General features: G+C 41.8%; 1 protein-coding gene across 1 annotated transcript in view; it reads right to left on the bottom strand.

Annotated features, from left to right (window-relative positions):
- Window positions 1-18,248: 18,248 nt before the first annotated feature.
- The window catches only part of LOC311588257 (uncharacterized protein), a 286,185-nt gene continuing 284,020 nt past the window's right edge, over window positions 18,249-20,413 (bottom strand). Inside the window, exon 8 of the mRNA XM_084765781.1 lies at window positions 18,249-18,306. The gene's annotated coding sequence lies outside the window, so the exon portion shown is untranslated. The remainder of the gene's footprint in view (window positions 18,307-20,413) is intronic.

The following is a 20,413-nucleotide window of genomic DNA, read 5'->3' as shown; positions in this document are numbered from 1 at the left end:
CAATAGTCAACAAAAATTTTAACATAAGAAGTCATTTTCTTGGTAAGTAAGAGGACAGTCTGTAGATGATATTAAAGGGCCAGGGAACTTTATATTTTACCCCATGTGCATGCATATACACACGCACACACACATGCACACACACATACACACACTCAGGCACACACGCACACAAACACTAGATTTAACACATCCTTTGTCTTCACATTTATGGAATGGCTGCTGAACTTTCAGACATCAAACCCGTATCCCAAGTTATAGTAAGGAAAACACTATGGAAATCATCCTGCGGTTATTATTCAGATGAGAGATACTTCTCTTAATGTGATCAATTCTTTTTGCTTTCAAACATGTCACTGTCTCAAGAAACACTGCTGCTTCTGAGTAGGTGACTGGGATTGTGTCTCTCCAACTATGACTAGGGAAATGTCACACAAGTCTCCCTACTTCTAGCAACTTCTTTCATCTGGGAGCTAACAATATGTAAAAGTACCCCAAACCACTGACACTAATAAGACATGCCTTGGATATCTCCACCAAAATTTACAGATTCCATCTCAATTACTGAACCTGAGCAGAGAAAAAGAGAGAGATGGAGAGGGAGAGGGAGAGACACAGACAGACAGAGAGGGTGAGAGGAAGACAGAGATAACCAGAAACAGAAAAGGGAGAAATTCTGAGGAAAGTGACACGCCTTCTAGAGTTCTGGAGAATGTAGAGGCAGCGATGGCACATTGTGCTCTGAGTGTCTATTCGGAAGTCTACCTGAGCAAATATGGCCCCCCAGACTTGCTTAAGCAAAACTCATCACTGACAGCAACAGGCTGGTGAGGACCACTCCAGCAGTTTGCACAGATCTTTAGATACTTGCGAAAGCCCGTTCACTCACTGAGTAGCAGCCACTGTCCTCCATTTGCCTCATGCTGGATTGTATTTTAAGGGAAATTGCCTCTCCAGCCTCTACTGTTAGTGTGCAAGGCATCACAGTGACACATTGTCTTCCAGGCTGCAAGTTCTGTGCCAAAGTGGCTTGGAACAGAGCTAAGCTTCGGTCTCACTCTGATCCTCTTTGTCTCTACCCACTTTCATTTTTCTTACCAAAATTAAAACAGGATTAACTCCATCTACAGCCCAGGTGGTACTAATCAAAAACACAGAAACAAACTGTATTTGCATCCTCATCTAAACACATTATCCATCTTTACACAGATTGAAGATGCATTTCCTTTCCTGGTGGGTGTTCTCTACTCTCATTTGTTAATTGCCTTAGCACACTTTCTTGGGGTCCTTCAAAATCAACAGCGAAAGCCAGTTGATCACCTTTACTCTAATTCCCACTGCTGAAGTTTTATAAACATATGGAGATATCAAGATGCTTCTGCCTATCTACTGCCAAGTTCTATGCCCAGCTGATGTCCACACTCTCAACTCTCCCTATTCCAAAGCTTCCGTGCTCCATTCTGAGCATTCTGAGCGCCAGGGTAGCAAACAGTGTAATGATTGTGGGAGCTATAGTAAACACAGTAGGGTTAACCCCTTATGTGCTGAGTGCTGCAAAAGGCCCAGGTCACCTTCTCCTTTTAACTGAGGGAGTGGCAAAGCTGAAAGATGGGGTTCCCAGATGGGTTTGCAACTGAGGTTCCAGATACAAATTATTCTCCAGGATTTGAAGGGTCAGAGGAAAGACACGGAGAAGTGCCATGAAAAGTAGAAGAGTATGGGAGGGGGCAATGAATGAAAGGCTTAATGGTGAAGAGCGGGTCCTCTTCTTCCAGAGACCAAGTTTCTTTCCTGGCATCCACAAGGACCCAAGTCCAGCTCTCAGTTTCCACACTAATATCTCACCTATAACTCCAGCATGAGGGACTCTGAGCCTTTACTGGCCTCTACAGGTACATGTAACATACATACATACATACATACATACATACATACATACACATCAGTTCTTAAAAATATTAAACCAATATTTAATATTGGGGTGGGTGGCTCAAGGGTCATGTTTGCCTCATGTGTGAGAGGTATTAGTTTTTTAAAACCCTTGCCACAAAATGTATTTTTTATTTTTAGTTCATTTTATGCATATGGATGTTCTGCCTGTATAAGTCTGGCACATGCATGTTAGGGGCCTGTAGACCCCAGAAGAGGATATTGAACCTGGAATTGGATTTACAAACAGTTGTGAGTCACCATGTGGATGTTAGGAATAAAACCTGGGTCCTTTAGAAGAGCAGCCAAGGCTATGAACCGCTGAGCCATTTCTTTAGCCCCACCATAAAATAGTTTTTAAAATAATATCCTGATCGAAGGCAAAGGAAGATACTGGAAAGTAAATTAGTAAGATTGTTGGCTTAAGTCAAAGTAAACCAATAACTTTGATGAATATACATATCCTACATGTGCTAACTAAATAGTTATTTTTTTACAGAGGAAACAAACTTAATCACCAATATCCAAGAACTATTTGTCAAAAACAGAGTGCAGTTTGTGGGTAAAAGGATGCAATAATGAGCTGACTGGTGTCCAAATGTTATCAATCCCCAACTCTGACTTCTATAAGCATCACACTTGTAATAAATGAAACTTTTGTAGTTGTATCCCATAATGAGGAGACTTCTTGGAATATCTGGGTGGGTCCTTAGTATCCTTGCATGCATCCTTAAAAGAGAGTAGCCAATGGATACTTGATAAACAGGAATGGATGAGGAGGAGGCAGTGTGACCATGGAAACAAGAGACTAAATTGAGGCATCTACAAGCCAAGGAAGGCTAGCAACCACAGGGGATCGGAAGCCCAGGCCAGAAGTATACTCTCCCTACTCATGCATCCTAGTTAATGCAGGGGTTCTAGTTAATCCAGGGTTCCGGCTCCAGTGGTGTCTCTGGTGGTAGCAGCTGTGAGGTGATTAGCTTCTGCCTGGGAAGATGCCTGAAATTCAGAATGCCCTTAAAGTGAAGGTATACGGATTGCCTGTATGAACTTTTTGGAGCCTCCAAAGCTGGTGTGGAGGGAGGAGCTGCTTTCTCCATAGTTCTTGATGCTCAGGAGCAGGGGATTATTTCTGTTCCTTGGCCTAGAATCACCCCTACATCCCGACAAGTAAGTTTTGAAACACCTCATATCTAGGATTAAATCCCTTCTTGCTAGAAAGCTTTGTATCAAAGCCAACCTTAAACACTCTTAAAATGCCAATTTCTCTCCTCAGCCCTCTCTAGAGCACTTGTATGTTTACTCTAGGAGCTGACATAGTAGCTGAAGGTGCTCCTTGACTTATAACGAGAACATGCTCTAACAGGTGGCAAGTTACAAACACCCCAAACTGTAAGTGCAGTTGATACATCTAATCCAACAAACAGCCCGGGCACCACACTATATTCTTTAGTGTTACAGTTGTCCTTTAAGATGGATGTAAGGCTCATTGGGTGCTGTGATTTATTGCCCTGGCCAGCATGCTCAGGGGGCATCCTGCCCCTTTTTGATAGCCCAGGAATAAAGTCAAATTTTAAAATCATAGTACAGTTTCCATAGACGGTTTATTACTTTCATAACATCTTAAAAATTTAAAAGCCTTAATCTGAGTCACCTGAACTCAGAGCCCAATTGTATCTGACTATGTATTGCTTACTGGAGCCTCCAGGCATCTTTCCATGTCTCTGTGTTGAGTCATCTCATTATTCTTTTAATATAGTCTAACACCTCCTCTGGGGACCAATGTTATAAAGGAGCTGAAGATGCTGCGTTTTTAAGATGGGAGGAAAGGTGTTCTCATACAGAAATCTGCTGCTACTTCTCTATTACCTAGCTCATCATTCTCACACTAGGAAGCTCTTGAGATGAGGATGCCAGCTCTCCTGATAATCTCTGTTAACATGGATATTATTCTTTTTTGTTTGTTGGTTAATTTCACTTATGTATTTTTAATTATTCACTTTAGATCCCGATCGTAGCCCCATCCGTCCTTACCTCCCATTCTGACTCTTCTTCCCTCTATCCTCTTCACCCCCTTCCTCTATTCCTCAGAAAAGGGGAGCCACACTTCCTGTCCATCCCAGCTCATCGAGTTACATTAGGACAGAGCATGTCCTCTACCCCTATGGCCGGGAGAGCAGTCTCGCCAAGGGGAAGTGACTAAAATGCTTGCAACAGAGTCCATGTCAGAAAAAGCCTCTGCTTCCTGTACTAGAGGACCCACATGGAGCCTGAACTCCCCATCTGCTACATCTTTGTAGGGGGCCTATGTCAAGTCCATACAAGGGACTTGGTTGGTGCTTCAGTCTCAGCAAGCCCCTCTGGGCCCTAGTTAGTTGGCTCTGTTGGTCGTCTTCCGGAGCTCTTGTTTCCTCCAGGTCCTTTCTCCCTCACCCCCCACCCCCACTTTTTCACAAATGCATCACCTAATGTTTGGCTGTAAGTCTCAGCATCTGTTTCCAAGCTATTATGGGTAAAGTCTCTCAGAGGACAATTTTGCTAGTCTCCTGTCTGCAAGCATAGCAGAGTATCATTAATAGTGTCAGGGTTGGCTTTCTCCCATGGGATGAGTCTTGGGTTGGGCCAGGCAACGGTTGGACAATTCTCTCAATTTCTGCTCTATCTGCTCTATCTTTATCCCTGCACATCTTGCAGGCAGGGTGTTTTAGGCTGAAGGGGTTTTTTTTTGAGTGGGTTGGTGTTCTCACCCTCTACTAGGAGACTTCTCTAGTTAAACGATGTCCTCTTCCATCTCTATGGTCCCTCTTACTAAGAGTCTCTACTAGAGTCCCCCTCATATCCTTCCAGGAGCCTACCCTGATTTAGGTCTCTAGATTGTCACAGAGATGATGCACAGTTTCTCTTTTCTCTATAGGCCTTCTGTCCTTCCTCTCGCACTCTCGCCAGGTCTGATCTTCACCCTCATATCTCTCTGCTTTCCCTCTCCTACATTGTTCCCTCTCTTCAGCCTCTACTCTTCTCTCTATTCTCTTTCCCATTCTGAGTGCATCTTATTCTTAATGATACAACCCAGAAGTAGTCACTGAATTGGTGTTTACTGCCTCTCAGATAGTAAGAGATCCTAGGCATTGCAGTCTTGATCCCATGCGCCACTTCAGAAGAAGTAAGGGTGTGTAGACACACATATCTACAGTAAGCAACGCCCAATGTTTCACACCACACTGGATCCTTTCATAAAGAAGTCAGGAATCACTAAGCTATGTGCCAAAAAATGTACACACTTGAAGACATTTTTTCTTTTTTTCCATTTATTTATTTTTTAATTAATTGATTCTTGTTACATCTCAATGGTTATTCCATCCCTTATATCCTCCCATTCTTCCCTCCCTCCCATTTTCCCTTTACTCCCCTCCCCTATGACTGTTCCTGAGGGGGATTTCCTCCCTCTGTATATGCTCATAGGGTATCAAGTCTCTTCTTGGTAGCCTGCTATCCTTCCTCTGAGTGCCACCAGGTCTCCCCCTCCAGGGGACTTGGTCAAATATGGTCACTTGATTTTTGACAAAGAAGCCAAATCCATTCAATGGAAAAAGGATAGCATCTTCAACATATGGTGCTGGTCTAATTGGATGTCTATGTGTAAAAAAATGCAACTGGACCCATATTTGTTACCTTGCACAAAACTCAAATCCAAGTGGATTGAAACATTTTATAGTGCATTGCTATGATACACCTACGGAGACCATGTGCAAGTCTTGTTCAGCTGAATATCATTTCAGTGACATAGGGAGATTCCACAAATACCTGCTGATGAAAAAATACAGGCCAGAATAACAGGACTCCCCTAACTCTCTTTATGTTCCATACCAAGCAGTGCTTGGCAAGATGTTATAGCACTATTATAGACAATAGCATGCCAGAACCCATTATTATTTTGAAGATATACCAGAACTCAGCCCCAAAAGGTCCAGCAAGCAGTGGCACCAGGTTCTAAGCTAGCAATGACTTAGGCAATGGGCAGCAAGCATGTCCTAGTCCGCCTTGAGGATCACTAGTGTTCCTGAGATAACGGGCTTCATTTTTATAGATTAAGCTGCACCATACACAAATCTTCAGAAGTTACTTACCTGAGGCAAAGTGGCAGCCTACCTCCAGAGATTGATGGGAACAAGATGACAAAAGGTAAGACCTTGTTTCTTAAAAAAAGACCCAGGATATTCTGGGGCCATGTTATTTGTCTACAGGCAGACAAGCAAACTTCTAAAACTTCAGTCATCCACAAAAACCTGGTTCCTGCCTCAGGACCTGGGACAAGTGAGTGTGTACCCTCTAATCATGTGACTCCCCTCTAGGACACACTTTGCTTGTAACTCCTACTATTTAGAATCAAATTTTAGAGTAAAATCCCATATCCTAAAAATAATCTTTTTTGGAGAAACAATCATTTTCTAGAGTCTTCTATGTGTCAGACAATCTAAGTATATTACCTCATTTCCTCCTCATCCCATCTTCGTAGGCTTTTGTTTCAGGGTGAGTACATGATAATGTATTAGGATTTGAACTCTATCTCCAAAGAAAGCTCGAGATGGTGTGGTACTAATGTAGGATGGGACAATATTTGAAAATAAGGTCATTGCAGATTTAGTTAGCTAGGATGAGATCATACTGACACATGGAGTTTTATTTGGCCATAAAGAAGAACAAAATTGTATTTTTCCTAGAAAATGGTTTCAATTTAAGAATATTATATGAAGTAAAATAAGACAATCTTAGAAAGTCACATAAGGCAGGTTTTCTTTCATTTGTTCCAGGATTATATATAGATAATAAAAATATATCTACACACACACACACACATATGTGAGAGAAAAGTGGGAGGAGAGGGCTGAGAGAATATAAAGAAAGAAGAGAAAACAGGGAGGAAACAGGAATTAATTATGGTCCAAGCTAAGCACAGGGTATACTTTAGATAATTTGTCTTTATGAAATTCATCATCATGCACAATAAATTTTTTATGGAAAAAAAATGAAAGAAAATATGGACACAGATAGGTAGAAGATGTACAGGTGAAGATGGCATCAGAATCATGAGTGACATTTATATCAGCCAATAAAATCAAAGGTTACCTGCAAAGACCCCAGGTGGAGATAACGGTGGCAGGTGTGTATGTGTGTGTTAGGGTGGGTGGTGTTTTTCTTCCCTCCTTCTCATGGGGAGTAAAGTCTTGTCAAATATCCCAAGCCTGAACTTCTGTCCCCTAGAAATACATGCTGATTCTTTTTTTTTATTTATTTATTTTTTTTATTTAAGCAGCTTAGTTTTCAGTATTGGGTAGGGGAGGCCTAGCAAATTCAGGTCAACTTGGCTTGGACGAACTGTGCCTATTATACAAAGCATGATTGCTGTCCAGTCTCCTCAGCTGAAAGATGCACGTGATGGTGTGTGCTACTGAGCGGACTTTCAAACACGGCTTAAACGGAAATGTCTGCTATCTTTTGACCACAGTTTATTTCATTGACTAGTAATTTTATAAATGGGAACTTTTGCCCAAATTTTTACAGGTAGGAGCTGAGAAGATGGCTCGGTTGGTGAACCACTGCTGTGCTAGGTGAAGACCTGGATCTGAGCCCTAGAACCCAGGGAAATATGAAGGATGTAGTGGTCCATATATGTAACTTCAGTGCAGGGGACGTAAAGCAGGAAATAGGCAGATCTCTGAGGCTCTTTGGCCAGCCAGCCTAGGCTCCTGGAAAGTTCCAGGCCAGTGAGAGACTGTTTCAAGAAAAAGCAAGGCTAGTTCTTGAACAAAGACATCTCTGGTTGTCCTCTTGCCCATGCATACATGCAAAGCTATACACGTATGTAGTCATGCACTCTCAAGAATCATGAATTCGTACACACACACACATCTTCACAGCCATTATTTCTTCCTGTTTATGAGTTAAACAATGAAGAAATTGGTTGGTTAAACATCATACCCAGAGATGTGGCAGAATTGGTTGTAAAATCAGATTTGTTTGACTCAAAAGAGATTATAAAATTTTATTATGGAAATTTCTGTAGCATCTGAATGGATTCTGAGAAGCAGGATGCATAGGAAGCACATGAGAGAGAGAGAGAGAGAGAGAGAGAGAGAGAGACAGACAGACAGACAGACAGACAGACAGACAGACAGACACAGAGACAAAGAGAGACAGAGAGACAGAGAGAGAAGGAGGGAGGGAGGGAGGGAGAGAATTAACGGGAATGGCCTTACACAGGTGGCATGCATAGGGCAGTTGAAATTCAGGATCTGCCAGTCTCATCTGGCACTGTCCCTTGTTTCCTGTCCTCTGAGGCCACCCCTGGAGTTGATGTTTAACATCTCCTGCCTCCTTCAAGGGCCCTTGTTTCATCTTTCTGATGTATCCATGTTTCCTGCAAGCATCATAGTGAGCCAAAGCTGTCCAGTTCCTGGGGCAGCCCAGCAGGCTTCCTTCTTTCAAAGCCCGTGGCAGTGCCCTAGGCAGTATGAGAAGAGAGGGCTGTGAGGAAGGGAACCGGTGACACAGCCACACTCTCCTGATCTGAATTCACCTTCACTTCACACACAAACGCTGCCCTGGTTCCTGAGCGTCAGCGCTTATAACACTCAGGCAATGAGTGGTTGACTCAATGAGGGCCCACTTCGGGGACTGCCATTATACTGATTCTGCTTGTATTATATTTATTTTGAAAGCAAGAATATATGAGAATCCCAAACATAAGAAAATACCATTTTGCAATAATAAATACTCAAGAGGCCTGGTCTGGTCCATGCTTCACCTTCCGCGCATTTCATAGAAGGAAGGACGGCTCACACAAGCTCAGAAGCTTTGCTAGTTACAAACTCTGAGCTGTGTGTGTCTAAAGCAACTCACTGGGCACTGGTAAAGAAGATCTAATAGGCTCCTGTGCTCCCTCGGAGCATCCTCATCCTTGGGACTCTGGGAGGGGGGGGGTGCGGGGGCAACACATAACAAGGAGCAAACACAGCAAAAAGAAAAGGCAAAAGGAAATGGCGCAGAAATCCCTGAGTCTGGATGCATGTTTATCGCACTTCTGGTAACTCTGCTCATTATTCCACCATAACCGGTGAGGTTTTGTGTTTGCTGGAGGTTTTTTTTGTATCCCTTCGGGGCCACTCACTACAGAAGGAGTACCCACGGAAGTTTAAAAGTGGAATGATTTAATCTCTCCCCTCCGTGAGATAATTCCCAGTTAATGAAACTTCTGGGAGAATCTGTAAATGCTGCCTCCCCTTGAGCTGAGGATAACCACAGATTTGGAAAACAATTATGCAATGTTGCTTTAGCACACCTCCAGTGGGGTGAAGCAAAGTTAGGGTGCCCCCGCAGATGATGGAATCCTCTGCACATGTAATAAACTGACAAGTATGATAACTTTACCCCCTTCCCCCCTCCCAAAAAAAACCTCTAAAATTAAGTTACTTGTGTTAAAACAAGAAAAAGAAACACAATGTTCTTGTTTCAAATTGCCTGGCAGGAGAGGTGGTTTAGAATTACAATGAGAGTGAACCTTCCCTAACAGACCAGGCACATTCTCCTTTCTGACTCAATCTGAGTTTGCTGACTAATATCTTAAGGCAAAATCTGCTCCCTTGTCTACTTTTGTTCTTTTTCCTTTATTCTCCTGACCCCTGACACTTCTGTTTTCTTCATGAAGAGTGCTCTGGGTCAGATACATCCCTAAGGAGACCTAGCAGGTCTCAGCCTTCAAGCCGTGAGTACCTCTCACTTCTGGCCGAGTGGTCCTCACGATCCATGGCTCCTCATGCACTGTGCAGAACTAAAGCTGACATACTGATATATGGAGACAACAGGAAACGTGATGTGTATGTCAATCCCTGCTGGAAGGAGATGATAGGCAATGGGTCAGTAAATACTGCAGTCATGGGGCACAGCGGGGAAGGAAGACAGAGGGACATCTCTGAACTTCATGTTTGCCCAACACAGGGAGAGCAGACAGGAGGCACATCAGTGGGGACCTATGAGGGGAGAGTGACAACCACATGAGTTTTCTCAACACAGACAGAAGTGTCCAAAATCTCCGCACCAAGACCCAGAGCACCCATTTTGCCCCTTGTATTGATAAGCTCAAATAAGTGCCTTATTTCTGCATGACTCAGTTTCCACACCTACAATGGGTAGGACCTCCATGCCCATATGCAAAAGTCAGAGCATTGAATGGCCCATTGCAAATGCAAGGACAGAAAGCTCCCTCCACAGTGACTTGCAGATCCTGTCCTTTGCATTCACTCAAGACTCCTTCAGGATTGCTTGATACAGCACTGAATTAGTCTCTGGTGGCAAATCTACCTTCCATGTGACTGAGGAACAAGACATTTTCATAGTCTTGCAGAATTTGGGTTAATAGGATTGAGGGATGTGGAGAAGAAAGACAAATGGAAAGATGAAGAGTCAAGCAGTCACTGACAAGGAACATTTTACGATGTGTTTCAAGTACTTCACAGATGAACTGAGCCTCTCATAGTAAACGATTGGCAAACTCAGGCAAGTCTGTCATCATTTCTGTCCTCAGAACATGCACAGTATAGGAGTGGAGACAATTATACCCATAGTGATAACACAATGTAACAAGACAGAAAGAACAGACAAAGGTTTGGGAAACACAAACTGGTCATTCCTGCATAGGGTAGAAAGTGCAGAAAGGAAGTCAATTTTTTTCCTAGAACTTCAAGGTTAAGTAGAGGAAAGCAGAAAGGGGAAAGTGCTTGCAGGATTATTCTCCTCATCCCTGGGTATCCATATGCAAATTTAATTGAGGCCATATGTCATCAAATAGATTATCTTAGGTTATGTGTATGGGATCTGCTCAGTTGGCTTAAAAGTAGTTCTTTCTAACTGACTCCAGGAGGTATGTAGGAAAAAAAGGAACAGATTCAAACTATGAGAGAAATGCATGATACCATTGCTAGCAAGGCTGGACAGAAGGCACGAGAATGGACCTGAGAGGCCCAAAGACCGATATTAAACATGGAATCCTATGACTAAAAAGAGCTGAACTTGGAAAAAATGAAGAATCTTACAAGAGATTAATTTCCAGAAACTTCCATGAAAGAATGATCCCTTCATAGACTTTATTTTTTGGCCTAAACAGAAGACCCAGTGTGGTACACTATATTGAAGTATATAACTAAAGAATGTGAATTTTTAAATGTATTTTTGAGCACCAAATATATTGTCATAACAGTAGTGAGAAATAAATGAATGTTTTCCCAACTCTTCTCTCTTTTTAGGAGAGAACAAATTCAGACACAAAAGAGTTTGATGTGCTCTGTAAATATAGCAATCCCTTGTACGTCTTACTACCTGTAGAAGATCAAGGTGAATTTGGTTGTATTTTATTTCTGGACCTCAGAGAACAAATCGTTTCTATATGATCTGCAGGGTAGCTGGGTGATAGTTTCAAGATAATATGTAGCATGTCTATATGCCCTTCTGAATGAGAGTTAAGCATTCTTCCTAGGGTCTTCCTTGTTACTTAATTTCTTTGGGAGTGTGTATTATAGTGTGGTTATCCTGTATTATGTGGTTAATACCCACTTATAAGTGAATATAGACCATGTGTGTCTTTCCGGGTCTGTGTTACCTCACTCAGGATGATCATTTCTAATTCCATCTATTTGCCTGCAAACATCAAGATTTCCTTGTTTTTAATAGCTGATTAGTATTCCATTTTGTAGATGTACCACAATTTCTTTATCCACTCTTCTGTTGAAGTACATCTAGGTTGTTTCCAGATTCTGGCTATTATGAGTAAAGCTGCTATGAACATAGTTGAGCAAATGTCCTTGTTGTATGGTGGAGCATCATTCAGGTTTTTGCCCGGGAGTGGTATAGATGGTCTTGACAAAGGCTTCTTCTATCTTCACGTAGAATGCTACATATTATCTTGAAAAGATCACCCAGCTACCCTGTAGATCATGTAGAAACGATCTCTTCTCTGAGGCCCAGAAATAAAATACAACCAAATTCACCTTGATCTTCTAGATCTTTCATAACACATCAAGTGTAGCATGTCACAAACCATGATTGGCATTCCACATGCACACATGGGTAGCCTTCTTCCAGTAATCTTTGTTCCTAGAAGGGATGGTTCCTCGATCCCCAAACCAGAATTGTGGCATCACTCCTGGCATCTCTCTTGACTCACACATGCGATTGTAGACTTTCTCTTCAGTGAGAAGTACCACTAAGAAGTATCTTCAAGACTTTTATGCATACCAGCAAGAGAAAAATCAAGAATCATATATCACAGAGATTAATAAACAAATGAGAAGCCATAAATTATTTTTGTGGCCTTATTCTACCCTACAAAGTAGAAGGAGAATGGCCCAAAGCCTCTTCTCATGAAGACCATAGACAGGAAAGTCTGTATTACCATCAACCTTCGAGTTCACCTCTTTGAATGCATTCATGTGCCAAGCCTTAGAGGAATCTATAATGGTGCCTTGACATTTGGGGAATTCAATGAGAGACATGAGGACAGCATGTTTTGATTCTACTATCATTCATGCATATAATACCTTTTTAATTAAAAGTAATGAAACCCATAGTTGAGGAGCATGTGATCAAAAATGCCACTTTTAATCTTTCATCTTCTCTAAGGAGCCAGGCAGAAGTTAAAGAGGCATTCCTGTGCTGATGAATGCAGTCACCAAATGAGAATCAGTTGAGTGAATAAAAGTTAACCTATATTTTAAAAATAGCTAATATTAACATTACTTGCTAGACTTAGCTTTAATCATCATCTAGATGCTGCTAATAATTTTATCCACTCTTGAAAACTCATCATTGCCAAGTGCTCAGGCCTAGTGAGAGCCTTGCAGAAAAACTTTGTAAGCATATGTGCATTTGGTACCATAACAACCAATAAAGGCCAAAGTTTTTAACAGCTTTCTTCTTCAATAGCTTTCTAAACTTTCCCATTATTTCTCACACTTCTTTGTTTGGTATATGCTATCTGGAATTTGTACTTTGTAACAAATTAACTATGGAAAGATATGGTAGGCATGGGTAACAAAGATATTCCTTAGAAGAATTTAATGACCAAATAACCTGAAGAACAGCTGCAACATACTGGATGTGTGTCTGGGGAAACAGTTTGAAGGGTGCGTAAAGGAATTGGAAAGGAAGGCTTAAACAGCACTAGGTTCTCTTTCAGAGAACTTTATGTATGCTCAGATATATTCAGATGAAATTTTAGTTAGCAGTGACCCAAAGAATGAGTGACTAGATAAACATTTTATAGAGATGAAATTTTCTATGACTTAAGAATGTTGTTGCCATCGTTGTGTGAAACATATGTTAGATATGTATGATGTACAGCATCTCATGAGAATGAATTACTACATTACTCGTTTGCATATTTACTCTTGATACCTTGAAGCTGAAATGCCCTCCACAGACTCATGTGTTTGTACACTTTGTCCCCAGAAGGTGGCGCTGCATAGAGAATTTGTGGAACTCTTTGTATGTGGGCCAGAGTTGGAGACATATAGCAGTAGGGGTGATTTTAGGGTGTCTCATTGCAAACCTACCTCTGTGTTGACTAGGTGGCCACTGACATATGAGCAGTCCAAGGACCCTACCACAGACAAAGCTGCCCCCATCACCATGAATGCAGTAGCTGCCATGCTCTCCCCACCAAAAAAAAAAAAAAAAAACAAAAAACAAAAAAAAAAAAACTTTATTAATACAAATTATTCTTACCCTAAATTGCATCTGGTTGGTATTCTGCCCTAGTGATAAGAAAAGTAACTGATAAAGTACTTGACATTTGTTATTATGTTGTTATTTCCTGCTACTTAAGAAAAGCTTACTGGAAATCAGTAGGCATTTTACAACTATAGTGCCCTCCTGTATCTTACATTTACCTAATTTTTCCTCCAATTGTTGATTTATTATTTATTTACTTATTCACTCTACATCCTGATCCCAGCCCCTTCCTTCCTCTCTTCCCAGTCCCACCCTGACTCCTTCCTCCCATTCCCACCTCTCCTTCCTCCCAGAGAAGGGGAGGTCCCCAATTGGTACCAATCCACCTTCGTATCTCTGCAGATTAAGCACATCCTCTTCTGCAGGGAGTGACAAGGCAGTCCAGCTAGGGGAAAGTGATCCAGAGGTAGGCAACAGATTCAGAGGCAGCCCCTACTCCTATTGTTAGGGGACTCACATGATCACTATGCTGAACATTTGTCACATATGTATAAAGATTCTAGGTTAAGTACATGCAAGCTCTTTCGTTGGTGGTTAAGTCTCTGTGAGCTCCTATGGGCTCAGGTTGGGTTTCTCGGCATGTCTTCTCATGGTGTCCTTGAACCCTCTGGCTCCTCTATCCTTCCTCCCACTCCTCCACAGCACTCCTGAGCTTGGCCCATTGTTTGGCTTGGGTTGCTGCTCCTATCTCCATCAGCTGCCAAACAAAGCCTCTCAGGAGACAGTGATTCTAAATTCCTGTCTGCAAGCATAGTAGAGTATGAAGGAGCAGGAATGAGAAGAAATATGAGAGAGAATAGAAACCAGTGTGTGGGGGGGTATCGCTGATACCTGGGAAACTATAGGTGTGAACCTAGCTGAAAGCCCAAGCAATGAGTGTTTTAAAAAACATAAATTAGGTACCTCCTGTAATAAGGTGGAAATTAAATACATTGCAAGTTGTGGGCATGTGGCTTCTTTAAATTGTGTTGGTTTTTACTTCCATCCTCTACTGTGGGAAGCAAATTATGAAGAGGAACAGAAGATAATATAAGAACACTGGGCTGGCTTCGAGCATTTTCAGAGTCATGCTGCAGTTTCCAGGAAATTAAACAGAAATAAAGGTGTTAGAATTTTGACAGATGAGAGCATTGAGAAGGACTGAATCAGAAGGCCTGTGCCCTCACAGACTGGTTCATCCATGTCTGTTGATAGTAAGCAATCATCACAGAGCTGCCTAGGTTTTCAGAGCTCGTTGTCCTATGTTTACTCTTTCTCACTATGTGATGCTTTGTGTTATGCTATTCTGTGGCACACAGCTCTCCCTGGAGGCTAGCACCATGCCCATGGACTTCCTAGCTTACGATTCATGACATAAGTAAGCTTCTACTCCAAATAAACTATGCAGACTATAAACTAATCAGTTTTAGCAACAGATAATATGTAAAAACTGCTGGAAAAGTACTGTAGTGTCCCAATTCCTCCAAAATACAGGGAACAGAAAAATATGTAGATGGTGTTACAGGCACAGAGCCAGGCCCTAGACAAAGAACCACTGGCAAAGACACTTTATTGAGTGTTTCTGAAGGTTCGCTCCTCCTCATAGCTGGGGATCATTTTAGTATCTGAAGACCATCAATTCAAGTTCCTGGATTTCCTTTCAACATTGGTTTCCTAATAACTCTACCTTTTCATGAGATCTCCCCATTCAGATTTTAGGCTTTCTTCTAAGATATATGTCTAGTTCTTAAATCTCTTCATTTACTAAGTACATTTTGGTGTCCTTAGCAGTAAGTACACAGAAAGCAATGGAGCTAGACATTTATTTGTAGGGAGAAATGATATGAAACACCAGCAGTGTATGGACAAGCAAAACAGAGGAAGATGAGTGATGATTATACATCACTAAAAATATTACCTTTGAGCTCTGTGGTGGTATAATTTCACAGGGAATTCTGGGACCCAGAACCATGCTCCCAGCTTATCCCACCAGAGAGTGAAGAGAGGACCCAACACTTGGTTGTTCGAGGCCAGCCCCAGTGGGTGCTTCTTTTTTATTACTGGTCAAGAAGAGGCTCATCTATTAGGAGTTCTCATTTGAAGAAGCAGTTGATAGCAGCCACAGATCATCAGGAACCCCTGTAGGGGTGAGCAGCAGAGTACTCCCACCACACAATGAACTCTTTTCCACCTTCAGAGATGTTTTTCATGGCATCTCTTTAGCTAGTTTATAGGAGTGAAAAATGTAATTGAACTAGACCAGCCCTACTAATACAGATAACATCCAGGGTTATGATACATCAACTAAGAAGCCCAGATTGATGAACTGTTAAACCAACAGTATAGAATTTGAAAGTGACAAAATAATTGTGGGTTGTCAAAGAACAACAAAAGTGTGAGAAAGGGCTCCAAAGACTCCTCTCTCTCTTCTCCAAATCCACTCCAATATCATGTGCCCTTTTTGGTACCCACTCAGGTATATTATACTAAAATTTCTAATGATGCATTTGTAGTTAGGCCATCTGGACTTTTTTGCTTTATGATTCCAGGAACAGAAAATTTGAATTTATAGGAACAAAGAGTATCAAAACATAAGAATGCATATAGAGAACACCAAGACTGTTCCCTCACAAATCCCAGCCTCTTTTGACACCATCTTGGAAAGCTTGATGACTACTCCATCTCACTCGAAGGAGCCGCAGTCTTCCTTACTTCCCTCAGGATCGAGACCCCTTAGTCAGCCATCTTGCTTTAATGACTTACACCCTGCTGTAAGATGGTTAGCTGACATTTGTCTGGGGTTTGGGGTTGCAACCCCATAGCAACTCCTTAGGCATATATCTGGAGTCTAAGCAGTGTGGTTTTATTTGTCCTACAAGTAAGGATGCAGCACCAGGAAATAGACCCTTTTTGTTCATTCTCAGTCATATGACACATTCAGCCAGTGTGGACATAGCCATACCCTTCTTTGGGCATCCTGATAGGCCAGGCACTCTCTGCAGACAGACAGCTTGTCTGCTCACAAGGCCAACCTGAATCAAATGGCTTTTGCAAGAGTGCACTCTGATTCATTTCGCATGACAGTAGAAAACAAAATGTCAAAAATAAAGTCTCAGCTGAATTGTGACAAATTGCATTATGGAAAAAAAAAAGAAAGCTATAACACACCAGTATCAATAAGCAGGGGAGGCAACAGCACCTACAGGAACCTGCATCTCAATCAGGCCTTTCAATGTCAACACGTAGGTGGAAGTGAGACACAAAAGCATAAATCAAGATAAAGAGAATTGAACTTGACCCCCTACAAGCAAAGTGAGTTTTTTCTTTGTTTGTTTCCCTTTGTCATAGGAAATACTGAGTCACTCTGGGAAAGAACTGAGATGGGGCCCAGATTTATCCTTGGCTCAACACCAAGGAAACAGCTCACAGGAGAAACAGCCTGGTGCACTGTCACCACCAGCAGGGAAGGGCCAATGACGAGAACAGCTGTGGTGTTTTCTACACATTATAATCTTCCCCAAACCTTTCACCACTGTGGATTTTTCTACTTATTTTCCTTAACAGATGACTAGCTGTCCCAACCAAAAACCAATCTCTAGAAAGATATGGAAGATAGAAAGAAAGCACAGTGGATTTTATTAATTCTGCATTTGAAGTACAAGTCTTTAGCACATATTGTGCATAGGACAACATTGGAAACATTGTTTACTCCTGCATTGCTTAGGATGTGACAAGGACAGTGAGGAAGAGAAAAACTGTCACTGGAGACACAAAGAGAATACAGGCACAGGTACTTCCACAGCAATACTGGTTTCTACATCACATTGATTTTATTCTCACATGTTGAAAGCTGAACAGTAGGAATCCCACTTTCTAGTACAAAAGGCAAGACATATAGAAGAAAATGACTTTTTAGAAAAGAAATACTAACTAATTGTATTAGTCATTCTTCTTCTTTGTTATTGATTATCTGGGAAAGTTGCATCATTCATCCTAATCACACTCACTTCCCAGTCCTCTCAGGTCTGCCCCCATCCTTGTCATCAAACCCATAAGTCTAATTTGTGTTTCCCACTTGAGTTGCTCCAAACTCACTGGGGCATGGTCAAACTCCCAGTGCTCCAGCTGTTTAAAGAAAGCTGAGTCCTTCCCACCTGAGCGTCGGCCAGATGTCATCAGTTGTGGGGATCTATACTTCAGTATCCTTAATGCCACTGTGAATAAGCCTGGTCTCATCTGATCTCAGAAGCTAAGCAAGGGTCAGGCTAGTTGGTGTTTGGTGGGAGGGATCATTCCTAAAAGACATAACAGAAATATTTATGCCTCAACAGATAACCCTTTCCAACAAAGAATTAGAAAAACTTCCTGAAAGCAAAGAGGTGGGTTTGGAGACATCCTGGCAGGAAGGGCTGAATTAGGAGGAAAACTGCGGGTGCATGTTCAGAGAGATGTGGCAGCTCTTCTTCACTGTCCACTTGTCTGCAGCTGGAGTCATCAAGGTACACATCTATAAGCATGCCTATGAGGATGTTTCCGGAAGGTTTAACTGAGGAGAGAAGATCCTCTCTGAATGTGGATGCTGTGGATCCCATGAGCTGTGGTCCTGGATAGGAGAAGCTGGGAAGAGAGGAAAACCGTAAGCTGAGCAGTTCTCTCATCTCTTTCTGCTCAGATTACTGATGCAACTTAAGCACTTGCCATGTGGTTTGCCTGTTAATGTATCACCCACTCGTGTGTGTGTGTGTGTGTGTGTGTGTGTGTGTGTGTGTGTGTGTGTGTGTTCAGACCTGTGCAGGTAAATGTTGAGTGTCTTGCTTTATTACTCTTTACCTTACTCCCATCCACAATCTGAGACGAGGTCCTTCAGCCTTAGGCTAGGCTTGCAGCCACCAAGTCCCATAAACAGCTGTCCTGCATCTCCATATTCTCTACAGGGCTGGAGTTACTGGTGTGCATCACCATCCCCCAATTCTTAAGTGGGTGCTGAGGATTTGAACTCAGGTCTTAACGTTTGTGCAGCAAGTGCTGTTACCCACTGAGTCGTCTCTTCAGCCTCCTTGTCAGGTCCTTTGTTACCAAAACGGAAGAAGTAACTAATACAAAAGGTTGTGATGTGTGTACAGCTAAGAAAGTGTGAGAAGTCAGAAGTAGGTACCACATTGCAAGGGCAAAGGAACTTTTGATGACATTAAACTGCACTCGGCAGATGGGAAAATAAGCTAGAGCTAGATTGTGGATGGGCATATGCGCGTAGCTGGAAAAAAGTGAGTTTGCATTCTGTGATGAGGAATTGCCATCAGGAGGATGACAAGATAAAGCAGGTCATCACGAGTTCCCTGTTGCTTACATAGGACTAATGTGGCAGAATCATCCAAAAGAGGAAGAAATTATTCACTGTCATGGAATGAAGGAACGATGGCCTCCTGAATTGGAAATTAGCTCCCGCATGAAGTTACCACTGAGCATCTGTTACATGCTGGGCTTTGGAGCAAGGGTAGTAATCTTTCACTCCTGATGCTGTGATCCCAGAACCCCCTAAAGAGATTTCAGTACATCTAGATAGGAGAGGATCTGCTTTTTAAAATCCTCTCTTCCTAGGAAAAGAACAAGTTGACAGACATGATAGGAGATATAAAATTAAGGACTTGGAGACTCGGTGTGCTATCTTAGCTCTGCAGGTGTTGCACCTTGACAAGGTCCCCAGTGTAGGATACATTCTGATTAAGTCACAAAGACTAGGTGAAACTTTACTTATGTGGACCTTTTATGAAATAATCTGCTTAAATCAGTGAGAACACTGAACTGTTAAGATGTTCTTACGTTCTGAGAACTGTGGATTGGGAAATAATGATAAAGAAAAAGTAGGGGCAAGCGTGAATAACATTAGGATGATTGATTGTAATGATGTTGTGGCCCCCAAGCCCACTAGTTCAAAATAGCAAATATAAATTGTGTAGTCTATATTTGAGCAGAAATGGTTCAGAATTGGGATGTTTTCTGGTTTTGAAATATTTACATATTCATGCGATAGCCTCGGAATGGGACTCAAGCCTAAATTCAAAATTCATTCTCTTCATAATATATCTCATTCATATAGCCTGAAGGTATTTGGCACCAAACTTTTAATAATTGTGCACAGTAAATAAAGTGTTGGATTTTGGAGAATTTTAGAGTTTGAGTTATCCAGTCAAGGATATTCTATGTGGGCTTTAAACTATGAGTCTATTCAGACAAGAGTCAGAGATTGACACCTTGCTTCCCTAACATACCTGGTACCCCGATGAAGATGCTTAGAAGCAAGGGCTCAGATGGGCTGTGCCCCCTCTCAAAGTATTGTTCAGGTATTTCTTCAGTGACTTTTTATTTTCAGAAATATGACGGCTCAACATGAAAAATGCAGTTTTATAATGGGCAGGTCCCAAGTTACCATACCACCCCCCCAATCACTGTTAACCAAAAAGACTCAAGGGGTTGCAGGAGGGACACATGGCAAGGTAGACATTAACTACACATGTAAGAAGTGAAGACATTGGTAACAACAATTTTAGAGACATTATCTCATAATAGGGACAATGGCAAAGAATATTGTTCTGGGATAGGGTTGGGTGTGACAAACGATTTCAATAACATACCACACCATAAGTATAACAGGCTCCATTGACCAGATAGAGTTAAACAACCCGTAAAGCCAATAATGCAAAATTACTAGGTTTAGCTTAAAGGC

This window comes from Acomys minous (genome assembly GCF_964271855.1).
Source record: "Acomys minous genome assembly, chromosome: 17".
Taxonomy (NCBI): Eukaryota; Metazoa; Chordata; class Mammalia; order Rodentia; family Muridae; genus Acomys; species Acomys minous.
Note: the sequence above shows the minus strand (reverse complement) of the source record. Positions and strands in the feature narration are given on the sequence as shown.